Genomic DNA, 14,513 nt, shown 5'->3' on the forward strand with positions numbered 1-14,513 from the left:
CAAGTTTTACGCACTCTTTTGTTACTTTTACCAGTTTTGCCATCTGCCATCCATAGGAATAAGGACTGAAGATATGTTCTTTCATGTTTCCGATCAAATGAAACATACGATCGTTACAAGAAGCGTTATTACAACCCCCTAGCGTACAGTTTGAATTTTTTCCAATGCTTCTTCGTGTCACGTAATGTTATTTTCCAAAATGAATTGAACTTTAACAGGGGGGTTTTCTTTTAAAGAGGAATTATTTTTGGAACAGTTTGATGCTTTCCCAAAACCGAGGTGCGTCATTAGTTGTTTGGACCTTGGTAGTTCAACGAACCTTAGCCATCTTTGATCTCAAGGGAAAAGTTGGGATATTTTCCTACATCTAAACTAGTACTTATGGCCACACCCAAAAATAATTAGGGGTAAGGAAAGCGGGATTGGCACAAGGATCCTGAGGGATGAGGACCAAATGGCTGGTATGGGTCACAAGTGATTTCAGTTCATCACTAATCGAGATGATAAGTTCTTCAAATAATACTTTAGATGAAATAAACTCGCCTGATAGTTATCAAATCGCTTACCCTGTGTGCTGGCGTAGAAGCGTAGTCCGAAATGGAAATCGTGTCCACGATGGAATGAAACCGGACCAACTTTTTGGTCGACGGTTGTCGCTTCAGAGGACAAAAAGAACACATGTCCTCCCTCTGATCACGATGAAGAGTGGGCATTCTGGCAACGTCAGTCATTGAGATTCCTCAGCATGGCACGCTTGATCCCAAGTAGAAGAATATGCTCTCCTAGCATACAGATTGTGCTAGTCCAAGTTGTTACTATCCGATCTGGAGACACCAGTTGCTGATTGAGATTGCACTTTTGTTATTCAAATGAATGAACTTTCGAAAGTATGAAATATTGAAATAATATTGGATTTCTTTTGAAAACTACACTGGTATAAAACGAGTCCTTGGAAATCAAACTAAAACTTGAATGCTGTATGGGCTTACTCTTGAAACGGTAACTAATGTTTAATCAGAATGTTTAACGCTTCTGCAAATACGACATTATTTTCATTTATAATTCAGTTTTTTACTTTCCTTATCCTATAGGAAGGAAAGTAATGTAATCGGGTCAAATTTTCGATGGTCAGTTTTTAGTGCCAAAACACGTTTTGAGGTCCCTAGAGCCTAAATACAAAGTTTCAGCCATTGGTCCGTGTGTGTGTTAGCATACAGATTGTGCTAGTCCAAGTTGTTACTATCCGATCTGGAGACACCAGTTGCTGATTGAGATTGCACTTTTGTTATTCAAATGAATGAACTTTCGAAAGTATGAAATATTGAAATAATATTGGATTTCTTTTGAAAACTACACTGGTATAAAACGAGTCCTTGGAAATCAAACTTGGGTGATTCTAGGTCAGGTATTGGGACAAACGATATAATAAATTTCAAGTTTGAAATTTTAATTAGAAACACTTGAGAATTGCCAGATTGGTACTTCCGTTAGAATAAAATATTGGGAGTGGTTGAATGTCAAAAGTGCATTAGTTGGTGAATTTGATTCCCATTTGATATCACTGACAATTTTTTTATGGTGACAAGATACGGAAAACTTGGTTCGCAAGAACTTGATTATTAATTTGTTGTGAATATATTAATATTTATCCAACCAGGAATATGTTGGTTCATGTGAATTCATGATTTAACTTCTCATAGCATCACATCTTTTCTTAGATGTGACGTTCATGAGCACCATCTTTAGAAAATTGTATTTTTATATATTTTAATCCTAAAATATATTAAAGTTTGAATATTAATAATAATTATCATAAGATTGAAAGAACTAATGTTTACTTAAATGGTACATAAACTAGACAACCTATGTACGTCCTACACTACTGAAGGAATAGCTTAAAATAAAGTTGTCGAGGAAATTACTCTCAATCGCAGATTTCACAAAAGAAAGGAGATCCGGACAAAAGTACAATTTAGCACAGAAACTACTGAACTGAAAATAAAACCCTCCAAGTTTAACAAATCTGAGCAAAAAGAGAACTCAGAGCTCACACCATGCATGAAAGCTTCTTATGGTCATTGAGCAGTCAGGTGAACAATGATATTCAACTCAGTGCAGACAATCTGATCTTAGCCCCAATAAAACACTCAGACAGCTCAGTGCAGCTTGAAGAAATAACTGTAACAGTCACAATACAAGGAGACTTTTTATTACATCGAAATCTAGAAAAGAAAATCAGTCAGACGACATCGAGGCTGCTTTTGCTGCTTTGAGAGTCACTGAGGGATTACAGTCACTGTGTCAGTAGGTAGAATGAGATATCGGTTGGAAGCGTTAAATTTAAGTGAGCTTCGAATTCTAATTAAACCGTTTTCTTCATCTGGATGTTTTTTCACACTATGAAAACACATTAAGAGAGAGGAAAAAAAGAAGGTAATACAAGTGTCTGTTTTCTAAAATGCAGTGGTTTCCAGCATTTTTTCCCCTTCTGTGGCTCCCTTTCCTTTCGGGTGCGAGGTGGATCGGATGAGTAGGGTAATATTAGAGTTAAATCTACAAGATAGATGAGCTTACAACACGAGACCTTAAAACCACATTCAGTGCTTTTTTCCAGCATAAAAAAAAAAGATGCAGACTGAGAAAAGCTGTCATCCAACAACACTACTGTAACGCCATAACACCAACAGTTGCGTTATAATCCTTTAGCGTTTTCTGCTGCACTGCATCAACCCTCATCTCGCCTTTGGAAATTAAATAAGTTGTTCTGTAGGTACTCCTTAGCAACTTTGTTCTACCCATTAAACAAAATTATATTTTAGTTATTTTTTTCATTTAATGTTTTAATAACTTTCTAACTTTTTATGCTGTTAAAAGGATGGTAACACTAACGTGCCTCTTCGAGACTCTTGTTTTTAAGGTGGGATAAATGAAGTATCAATTGGGGATCGACAATTGTGATACTCATTCATGTTTAACACAATTTATTATAATTTTTTTCCACAATCGATGTGAAGGTACTAACTTTTTTTATAGGTATTTTTTAATAATAAAAGTTTTCCAACTTTTTCATTTTATATTAAACTCATATTATTTTATCCTTGAAGAAAGAGGAAAAGTATTTTTCTGAAAAATATTTTTTCTTATGCCATGAATAAAAATTTCATTTTGTGACGCAGTAATCAAGAGGGAACGGTCTCCCTCCCTCTTGTCCGGGTTCTCTCCCAAAGCCGACAGCACACTTTTCTACCTGGAGCTTCGACACTCCCATGTGAACAGGAATTTTGTTGAAAAATTAAAAAAGGTAAAACAAAAATCCATAAAAATTAATAACCCAAACAAATTGGACGAGAAATTTTTGCGGTGTAGAAGTTTGTTGAAAGCAAGTTCAGTCTCATACTTTTTGTGTTTAGGTCAGCAATTCTGGAGAGTAAAATGGTGAGCTTCGACACAGGAATTTTGTTGAAAAATTAAAAAAGGTAAAACAAAAATCCATAAAAATTAATAACCCAAACAAATTGGACGGGAAATTTTTGCGGTGTAGAAGTTTGTTGAAAGCAAGTTCAGTCTCATACTTTTTGTGTTTAGGTCAGCAATTCTGGAGAGTAAAATGGAAAATCAGGCGGAGGAATGAGAAGACCTTCGAGAGGCTTGGGATTATTGAATTTTATATCCCTAGTTTAAACATTTTATATCCCTAGCCTAGACAATTACATACAAGCACAGAAGCACACATATCTAGTTGGCACAACTTTAGCAAATATTAAGAGAGAACTTCAATGACACATTAAATGTAAAGGTTGCTAGTCGGTGTTAACTATTCGAGACCTTCATGACGCATACCAGACAAGTGTGTTATATCCCTAGTTAAAACATTTTATATCCCTAGCCTAGACAATTACATATACAAGCACAGAAGCACACATATCTAGTTGGCACAACTTTAGCAAATATTAGAGAGAACTTCAATGACACATTAAATGTAAAGGTTGCTAGTCGGTGTTAACTATTCGAGACCTTCATGACGCATACCAGACAAGTGTTTCCAAGTTATGAATGTCATGATCTAGTCACAGCCTCAGGATTTTCTAATCTCAAAATAAGGCCTTGTCAAAATTGTGTAAGAGAATATCAGACTTTTGTGGTGATATTATGATACAGAGGTACCCTATACCACTTTCCTCCATTTCTTCATCTTACCCTTGCCATTATTTGCTTCTATCCTTCCTTTTGTTTGTCATTTTTGAAGTCTTGTCTGTTGCTTTGTTTTGAGATTACTCCAAAGTCCCCAGTACTTTCCCGTCGCAAGAATTTCAAATCCAGAACTTTTTCATCTCGTCCCTCCTCCTTTTGTATCCCACACTTCTTCGTGTGCCTTTTCAAATCCCGCTTCTTTATGAGGAGAAAATTGGGTCAAGTCTCGAGCACAAGCCAGGAGACTTTGCGAGCCTTTGACTACCCCAATAGTTAATCCTCCATCTCGTTTCGTCTGAATGTCTCTCGCCTATTTTTTTGTTTCCCTGCATCTAGCAGAGTTCTTCGTATACTTTTCATTTTGAAATGGATTTTTTTACCTCTATCTGAAAACCTTTTTTGGTATGCAAGTATTTTTACCTTTTTTAAATCCCTTTAGACTTTAACTTCATATTTACTCGAATGTTTTGTATGTCATAGTAGGTAGGTATATTGGTGATTGAGATAGGTCTTTCTTCCAACTTGGACTACGTAAGAAAAGAGCTAGAAACCAAGCTACACTCATTAGATATTTATCCTACATACATCATGCTATTAGGTATATTGGTATAATGGATTATATCATGAAATAACATTTTCAAAGGTCTATTTCTTGCACCCAAACCTTCATGTAATCATTGTAATCCCTTGGGGGTTTAACCTTCAAGTTGTTGACTATTGATTTTCTTTCATATCAAAATAATTAAAACGAGTCGGTGTAATATTGTGCTATTTATTTAAATCCCTTTTATGTATTAACCAAGCTGAGAAAATCGCCCACAGTTTTCATTTTTCCAAAGGATATCTCTTTATTGCATCATTAAATCCCTTTTATGTATTAACCAAGCTGAGAAAATCGCCCACAGTTTTCATTTTTCCAAAGGATATCTCTTTATTGCATCATTTTCTCTTGCTCTTTTTGAAAGGCTCCATAAACGACCCCACTCCTTATTCAGTCAATCTAGTTGGTACATTAGTTTGTCATTTTTAGAGGTGTTCAACTTCTCGATAATGTTTCTTCTGTTACATGAACAAAAAATGTCTTTGCATATATTCTCGTCTTCATTATTCCTGTAGTATCAACTTCACTTGCTTTACCTTCGTTGCTTTTCTTTTATTCTATATAAATTGCAGTTTTCGAGCCCATTTTCATAGTCGCGTCGCGCGTCGTCTATGAAGAAAATCTCGGTGCTTCTTTTATGGATTGAATTATTCCAGACTTTCTGAATTGAACAGCTCATCTGTCTTCGGTTTTTATGACGTGACGCTGAGCTGTATTGAATTAAATAATGAGTTGGCCCTTTTGAAATCAACCCTGGAGTTGAAAGGTTAAAAACCATGTAGGAGAGATGTGAAATATGTTTGAAACAGATGGGAGTTTTGTAACTATTGACACAACCATGCTGGGTGTATGTTTAGGTGTCAGATTGATATTTTGATTGGAAAAAAAGTAACACTCATGGTTTTCGATTAGTATCAAAACTTTGAAAAATTTCATTAAGCTCTCAGTGTGACCACATTGTTTACATTTTCAAGGTTGTGTGGAATATACTGAGTAAATTCTTTATGTAATCATCATTTATCTCGAAAATCTGATCAATCTCTACATCTTGTAGGTGCATTCTCAGTTGACATTCTTCTCAATCTAGTTTACAGTGTGGCCGAGATGAAGAAAGAGCATAGTAACATGTTCAAGACATGTGGACATAATGATTATCAGTCATGAAATATAATTTGATGCTTTCAAATGTTGCTCGTTATAGCAAATGATTAAATGCAGCTAGTTCTTTAGCACTCTTAATAGAAAAGGAAACTGTTTCTTTTGGGATAAGGTATTCAAAATCCACAACACATACCACAAGGAATGTTTGTACTAATGTTAAATTAGAGTTCAGGTACATCTTTATACATCCTCCCATTGTACATGTCGGTATGCCACACGAAATATTATCTTTGTAACAAAATTGCCACGGTGTTATTGTAATCAAATATTCTAAGCACGTACGAGCATCATGCAGACTATGTTTTCACAATTATTATCATTGTTAACTTCACAGTTTAACAATTGTTTGAAATTTAGTTTGAACTCGCTAATTGTGTTTAACTAAATTGGTAACGTATTTGTTATTGAACTCATTTCGACCGCCAAGTGTTTTCAGTTTTCTATGCTAACATTATGTACATCGGCACTTTAGATGAGGTCGAGATGCAAAATTTCTTCTTTTTTTATCCTTTTAGTATACTTATTTACATCCAGGAAAATTCGGCAATTTTTGTCCACACATTGACATATTTATTATGATGTATTAATCTTTACTTCCATGTTTTCTCCATTTTATTTTTTTGGCACCACTTCAAAGCAAATGTCCAAGTATCCTCTGGCTAGAATTATATGAATGGGAAAGAGAAGCTCATAAAAAAACTAGCTCGTTGCACATTTTCGGACGCCATCGCCATGAAAAATGAGCATATAATATGAAGTGCTTAAGATTAATGCTTCCCGAATTGCACGCGTATTTTGCAAAATAAATTGACTTCAACCCCTCAGTGTAAATAATATAACTACAGGGTGTAAACAGAATTCTTTCTATCGTTTTTAAAAGAAATAATTGCTGTGTAGTGTTCTGCACAGATGGAACCACTTTCAATACACTTTAGGTAAGCTGAGTTTTAAAATCTTCTAAATCTAAAATCTTACCCATCCTACCATCACAATCACCTAATGTTTCTACATTCCTACATAATTCATAATAGTGTTGTGACCTTTATGTTGTTTTTTCCATGTATGAAGTGAATAGGTATTTTTTTACTACCACTGCAAAGGTAAATACAGTGAGCTACATTTCTAATGACTCTTCCCTTTGACCTTTGGCATTCAAGAACACTCGAAAACGTGGTACCTTTTCCCCTCTACATGCGTCACTTGTGTCACATGGGAGTTCTCACATTCATAATCATAACATTATTCAACATTCAACTTGAAACTACCTTCTGTCATAACAATCATGTAGATTTCCAACTTGAATGCTGTATGGGCTTACTCTTGAAACGGTAACTAATGTTTAATCAGAATGTTTAACGCTTCTGCAAATACGACATTATTTTTTATTGCAATGGTAAAAATAACAACATTACGTCAAAGGTCTTTGCAAATTGAACAATTGAACATTATTGTGTATTAGCCAATGCGGCTGATTTGCCACAAAACGAACAATTTGACGCTATAATAAATTACTCAATCACCAGTATTCACCAGGTAAAACACTCACTTAATCACGTAGTGGAAACTCATACATCAATTACTTACTCATGTCATTTGTCAAGAACTTCATTCATTGATTTATGCAAAACAGGTCGACTGTTCGAACGCCTAATGAGAATTTGGGGCCATTTTATTTAACCTCATCACACTATCATTTTTTACTATCAGGCACAGAGATATTAAAAAAACAACATTACCAAGCCTGAATGACATACATCTACAAAACAAGTGGTTGATCAAGGCTAAATAGAACACACTCAATACCTGCAGCCTGCAAGCTGTGCCTCTATAACAGCAATATCATCCAATAAGCATACAAACTATCAACACAAATATTATCTCCGTACAACAAATATTTAACGTTGTCTACTCGAACATGAACACTCCTAACACTGAAACCATGAATACCGTAATTAGTAACATCAGCTGAGACACCTAAGTAACCAGTGCCGGAACTGCAAACTTGAGAAGACCTATGAAATATTTCAAGACGAAACTCATGAAACCAAATAATAAATTAAATGACTTCAAAAGGCATTATAGTGGAATTGGACATAAAATATTGTCCTGTCACTGCTTTAAACACAAATATTCTAATAAATAATTCAACATATTCTAATAAATAATTGAAGAATATCACCTAAATCCTTAACAGAAAGTCAGAAGGTAAAGTACACCAGAATGAATGTAAATTGACATCGAGAAGAGATTCAAATTCTATCAATGCAATATCTCCCACGTGTGTACCAGGCAAAAGATATCCCCGAAAAATAAAAACCAAGTCAAGTAGAGAGTACTTGAAAACATTGCATGTCTCATTGATATTTAGGTTGCTAGAGATAACAGACTTACTGAAAACATTCATTGCATTACACAATAACATGATGACATGGTAGGAGAGGTGTATGACCTCTATGTACGAAACACACCAACACACAACGTTTGCACAGAAATATATGAAATTGAACAATGAACAAGTAGGTACGAAAGCATTATTAGAAATTACAATTTAAAAAGTAACAAAGCCAAGGAAACAACTTCTGCATTTTAAATTTTAATAGAGTTTAGAACAGAATTGGTTATAATGGAATAACAAAGGAAAAGACATATACTAAAAGAGAGAATATCGGATAGTAAAAATGTTTCTTCGAAATATCGCAATCATAAAGAGACCATCTACATATTATGTGACTACATCTCCCAGCAAATGAAGTTTAAGAGTATCTATCTATCTCGATACTTCTATTAACTTTCAAAAGAGTACGAGATGACCAACCCTTCATATCAGTCAATACGTCAAGTTTAAAGTGAAGAGCTAAATCGTGCACGATATAAATAGAACAAGATTTTCCTCCCTTCCTCTCTTGAAAGCTCCCAGCTTTGAAATACAAACACCTTGCTGTTTATTTTGTTTTCAAATGTCAGGAAATTCGAGCGATGAAAGCTGGCAAAGCCATGGAAGCTCAGCATGACATCTGAAACTTTCATTCTAAACCTGTGTAGAAATATCTGCAAAACACTACCTATACCTTTTGATGCCTTGAAACTGACATTTAAAATTAACAAAATTAAAAATGCCCAAGTACTCCAATGACATCATATTCCATTACCTATTAATTTATTGCACAAAATACTGCAATGCGAGTGTCTGCTGATAGTGATAATAATTTAGATGGAAAGTTTTGCCTACAGAATTTTGCGAACTAGTTTATTTACCTGCCTTTTTCTCGAAGAAGAAAAGACAGGTCACCTTTGAAAATCGTTTTCTCTCTCTCTCTCTCTCTCTCTCTCTCTCTCTCCTTCTTCTCTTTCTCTCTCTCCACGGCTCATTTTTAAATCTCTCTCTCTCTCTCTCTCTCTCTCTCTCTCTCTCTCTCTCTCTCCACTTTACATAATACACGTATCTTTTGTTTCACTCAAGTATTGCTTTCCTGATTTCCTCACGGCTCTTTTCTCTTTCTTTCATCTTATGTAATTCTATCTTTTCTATATTCTCCTCGTTAGTATCTCTTTTCTTCTCTTTGTATCTCTTTCTCTTCCATCTTTCCTCGATATTCATTACTTTTTATTACCTGCAGCCTTTTTATTCTCATATCAATAACTTTGCCATCCACATCTTTTCAATTGTGTCATCTTTTCTTTACGTAGATTCTTTTAAGATCTTCAATGCATGATTGAACTATTTCAATTCAGTCCATATCATGCATAGGTGTCAATGATTTCGTGATTCTTCAATATTTCCTCGTTCAATTCACATTATCTTCTCTAAATTTCTTCGAGATACTTTTTTCATTGCCATAAATTTCTGAACATAAAGTACGTATACGTACCTTCATCGATCTCTTCCCTCATTCATTTTCGAACCCTATATTCACGTCGCGTCGTCTTTTTCAATATTTGACAACAATAAATTTATTATGGCACGAATCAACATACAGAACAGTTCTGGATGATAAGAACACACGAATTCGCAAGAACGACCACCATAATATCATGTTGTCCTTTGTAAAAGAAGAGAAGGGAGTGAGAGGAGAGGCAAAGAGAAAGAATGTCTTTGTAAAAAGAGTCGTAAATTTTGCCATTTTAAATTTTATCGGTAAATGCGAGTCGAGTAAAAATACGAACATTGTATTCCTGTGTCGTAAAACAAACTCTTCAAAATGTCCGTATTACACATGTGCAGGTACTATTAGGAGGGTTAGCACGAAATCATTTGATACGATAAAGAAACTCTTCACCCCCGGACTTGAAAATCTGGAAATGGCAAAATAAGAGAAAACTTTTATTGCTAGAAAAAAAGCTTTTAAATATGGAGCTAGAAAACGATTCACAAATATTAATGTCTGAATTTTGAATATTTTCGAGCTGATATCGGCAAAATCGAAAATAAAAAGAACTTTCAAAATAATGGTTTTCATAATGTGATAATGCTTAGAAAGTCTACTGTTTTAATATGTAGGTGTCGGACGTAGGCACTATCTTGGATAACATTCGGTTGGCGGATGGGGTATAAAGTTTTATTGTAAAGCACTGCAGCAGGGTATTGTGGAATACTAACTTATTATGCCTCGGGTATGTTTCTACAATTTTATTTATCATCGAGTTCTTATCATGAGTGTTACTAATTTTCATTTAATGTTTTCCTTTCTGATAAAGTAGTGCCTGTTTTTCTCTGGAAATATTAATCTCCCAATTCGTGATCAGTGGCAGCTCTTAGGACTACTGCTGGTGGTATACGTGTCATTACATTTCCCCCTTCCTATTATGGCCAAATTCTAGTAATGGAACTTTGCTATAAAACATTACTTTCTTGGCACTCGATGTCTTTGCTTCGCCATTTCCTATTCAGCACTGCTCTGAAAAGAATGGTGACCATAATTCATGTCTACATTGTTTACCTCCTTCCCCCACTCACCCGTCGACACTACCGATATATTAATTCAATTCAGACTAATAAATTATTCATTAAACTCGAGATACAAGATCTGAGATAATAATTAATAGGAGAGAGAATTTTCTCTCCTTTCAACAGAACAATATTTTTTCTCCTTTCTTATTAGCTTTCCCATTCTTCTTCCTGTTTTTCTCCTCGAGCTCCATTTCTGATTATTCCATTTTCCTTTTCCTCTGTGTTATTAGCCAACCTTACATCCTGCTCCTTTGAATATCTTTTCCTAGGAAAGCTATACCTTGAGGATTATTTGCTCAAGTTCAGAGCTCATTAGGTATTCCGCACTCATTGCAATTATTCGTCCAATAAAATATTCATCAGAAGTAAAAAGCAGAAAAAAAATCTGTGCAATTGTGTAAATATTCTTTTCCGTGTGATTACAATGCTAATCTAGGTCGGTAACAAATTACTTGAAAATCCTGCAAAATTTAGAATAGGTATTTTTATGCCCCGATGAACTTTCATAATCTCGCCAGATAAAAGGGATTATGGTAACCAACTGTGTTATGTTTCTAGATCAAGATAGATAAATCTCACAATATGAGAGATACAAAGACTTCATCACCTCCACATATCTACGATAACTTTAGTTATGACAATATCTAGGTACTATAGAAAGCAAAAGGCCTTTGAAACATTTATAAATCAATTTAAAACCCTTTTGATGAACCTTATATTTCAAGTGGAATAATTATAAGCGTTCCCATACCTTCTCTTGAGTTTGTTATCACGTTATCAGGCTTACAAAGAGGCGCCGAAAGCATTGCAATCACAGTTTTCTATGAACCCAGAGGAGTACATAATTTCATTATTCAACAAAGAAAAGGCGCATCTCACAATAACCTCCGTAAAATATATTCAGTCTTTTTCCTTTGTTTGTAAAGGCACAAAAGATACACCATTAACTATTGATTTTATAGATGTTCTTATTATTCGTACATATTACTTTGAGAGAGAATAATGTTAGTGATACCTACAATATAGCTTCATAATCTCATTTCTAGCTCGATTGCCACGATCAACCTTTGAGACACTTACCCCCGTATGTATGAAATCTAAAGATAAACTTAAGTTTAACTTGAAATGAAAATCTTGCCAAATTTCATTAAATCTAGCCAGTTATCTCAAGAAATGACATGAAATTGGCAACATTGTTTGTCTTAAGTTAAACTTAAGTTTATCTTTAGATTTCATACATACGGGGGTAAGTGTCTCAAAGGTTGATCGTGGCAATCGAGCTAGAAATGAGATTATGAAGCTATATTGTAGGTATCACTAACATTATTCTCTCTCAAAGTAATATGTACGAATAATAAGAACATCTATAAAATCAATAGTTAATGGTGTATCTTTTGTGCCTTTACAAACAAAGGAAAAAGACTGAATATATTTTACGGAGGTTATTGTGAGATGCGCCTTTTCTTTGTTGAATAATGAAATTATGTACTCCTCTGGGTTCATAGAAAACTGTGATTGCAATGCTTTCGGCGCCTCTTTGTAAGCCTGATAACGTGATAACAAACTCAAGAGAAGGTATGGGAACGCTTATAATTATTCCACTTGAAATATATTTATTTCCTTTTTGGTAATTGCTTAATTTTCTCATCGCCTCTTTCTTTGATGTTTTCAGCAGTCATTGGAGTACTTCCCAGTTTCCTCTCCAAGTCTCTACCAACATAACTACAGTTAGAATTTTATTTATAGCCCAAGACAAACGTATTATTACGTACTACTAACTACTTCCTATTAGCCTATGTATTTATCACCTGTACGTTTTAACCGCAAGTGTTTTTATCGGATCTTTTAACAAGCAATGTTTATCTAACCTGAAGACTCACCTCCTAGTGGTTCAAGTCCCCTATATTTAGCTTGATAATAATCCTATATCTATGACTCCATTTTATACTCCAGACTCCACAGGTAGATAAATCCTATATAATTTGCTCCATTTATATTTAAATCGCAAATTTATACACTATGTAGTTATATGAGAAACATGTTATTTTCAGATAATCTGTCTGGCATTCCGTTTTCCTTCCTTTCTCTCCATTTTTCGCATTTCTCTCTCGTTATTTCTTGCTCCTTTTAACGCCTGCTTCGTTTAAGAAACTTTTCAACGGTTTCAAGATGAGACATGTGAAATTAAATTAAAGGTCGGGGGAGGAAGACAGAGAAGAGAAGATGTGGGAGAGAAAGAGAAGAGGGAGGAGAGAAAGAGAAGAAAGAAAAGTGCACTTTCCGGAGCATCATTATCTATTTATCTCATCGTTTCTGAACAAAGTTTTGTTTAGAAAATGCGAGAGCTACTTTCAAGCGTTGTTGACAGTTGTAGCAATTATTTTCATGCTGGGTGGATTATTTCGAAACTTCTCGGCACCAAGATTTCTCTCGGTTGTTTTGAAAGGATCTCTCCTGAACTCAAGGATATCTTCTCAACTCTTGAAAGACTCCCTTCAGATGAAGAAGAGCCGAGGGTATAGCCTCAGCTTGGGGTAAAGTCAGTTGTTTGAACTCAACAATATTGGATTTAGTTTGTCTGATTGTTCGACCATGGAACCTCGGATGGTTTGTTCAATTTTGATAAAACTTGGAAGATATTTTCAAAACTTGAAGGAAAGTTACTCTTTCGATTTTTGGCCGTTCGGGCTTTCGGCCCCCGTAGAAATTCCTTTTCCGAGTAACTTAACAACTAGGTCTCTAACTTCTTCTATCTGACTTTTGTAAACTTCAGGAATCATGGAGTTTTTTTATAGAGCTTCAGATAATTATTATAGTAAAGTATTATCCAGAAATAAATAACAGATAATATGCAACATATTGGTTTATATTGAACCGAGTCGCAAGAAACCGGCTCAATAATAAACCAGAAAACAATTTATGAAATAATACCTGCTGGGTTTTTAATTTATATTAATAATAGATACTAATTTAAAATTAATACGAAACATACGAAACTGAAACTCCGTAACACAATAACTATTATTGTAAAGTGAATTAAAAATAAAAATACAAATAACTATTTTTTTTTTAATAACCTTCAAAAATAACCACTGATTATTTCTTTAGAACTGAAACACAATAATTATCAAGGTATTTGATGAACTAAAACAAGACTAATTAATTAAAAACGCATGAAAAACACAAGCAAAAAGAAAACGTCGCAATTTTCCTGGTCTCTTCAGTTTTTTCACAGTTTTCCGCAAACTATGCGAAGAGGTACAGCTGATAACTGATAATAAAATTGTAAACACGATTAAAACCACACAACCCGCCAAATGATAAGAGAAAACGCGACTAGCAGATCTGCAAGGCGCAGGTCTGCAGTATCTTGGTACAGTGGTACCTGATAACCTGCAGATAGTGGGACTGTTCTGTTCTCTGTGTCGAGGTCTTGGGCTGAAGTTTCGCCAGAATGCCACTAGACTGCAACCTGATAACCTGCAGATAGTGGGACTGTTCTGTTCTCTGTGTCGAGGTCTTGGGCTGAAGTTTCGCCAGAATGCCACTAGACTGCAATTGAAGTATTTACTCCTCTACAGGGTGGGCACATTTGATGTGTACAAGAAACTA

The 14,513-nt window shown here is 34.8% G+C and overlaps 1 long non-coding RNA gene across 1 annotated transcript; it reads right to left on the minus strand.

The window, feature by feature from the left end:
- Positions 1-1,506: 1,506 nt before the first annotated feature.
- Positions 1,507-14,328, minus strand: LOC113469301. The gene is made up of 2 exons (XR_003392762.1): positions 13,833-14,328; positions 1,507-1,773 (listed from the first exon to the last, which is right to left on the minus strand). It is a non-coding gene; the product is annotated as an uncharacterized LOC113469301 (long non-coding RNA).
- Between the last annotated feature and the right edge of the window lie 185 nt (positions 14,329-14,513).

Source organism: Diaphorina citri, unplaced genomic scaffold (assembly GCF_000475195.1).
Source record: "Diaphorina citri unplaced genomic scaffold, Diaci psyllid genome assembly version 1.1 scaffold1022, whole genome shotgun sequence".
Classification (NCBI taxonomy): domain Eukaryota; kingdom Metazoa; phylum Arthropoda; class Insecta; order Hemiptera; family Psyllidae; genus Diaphorina; species Diaphorina citri.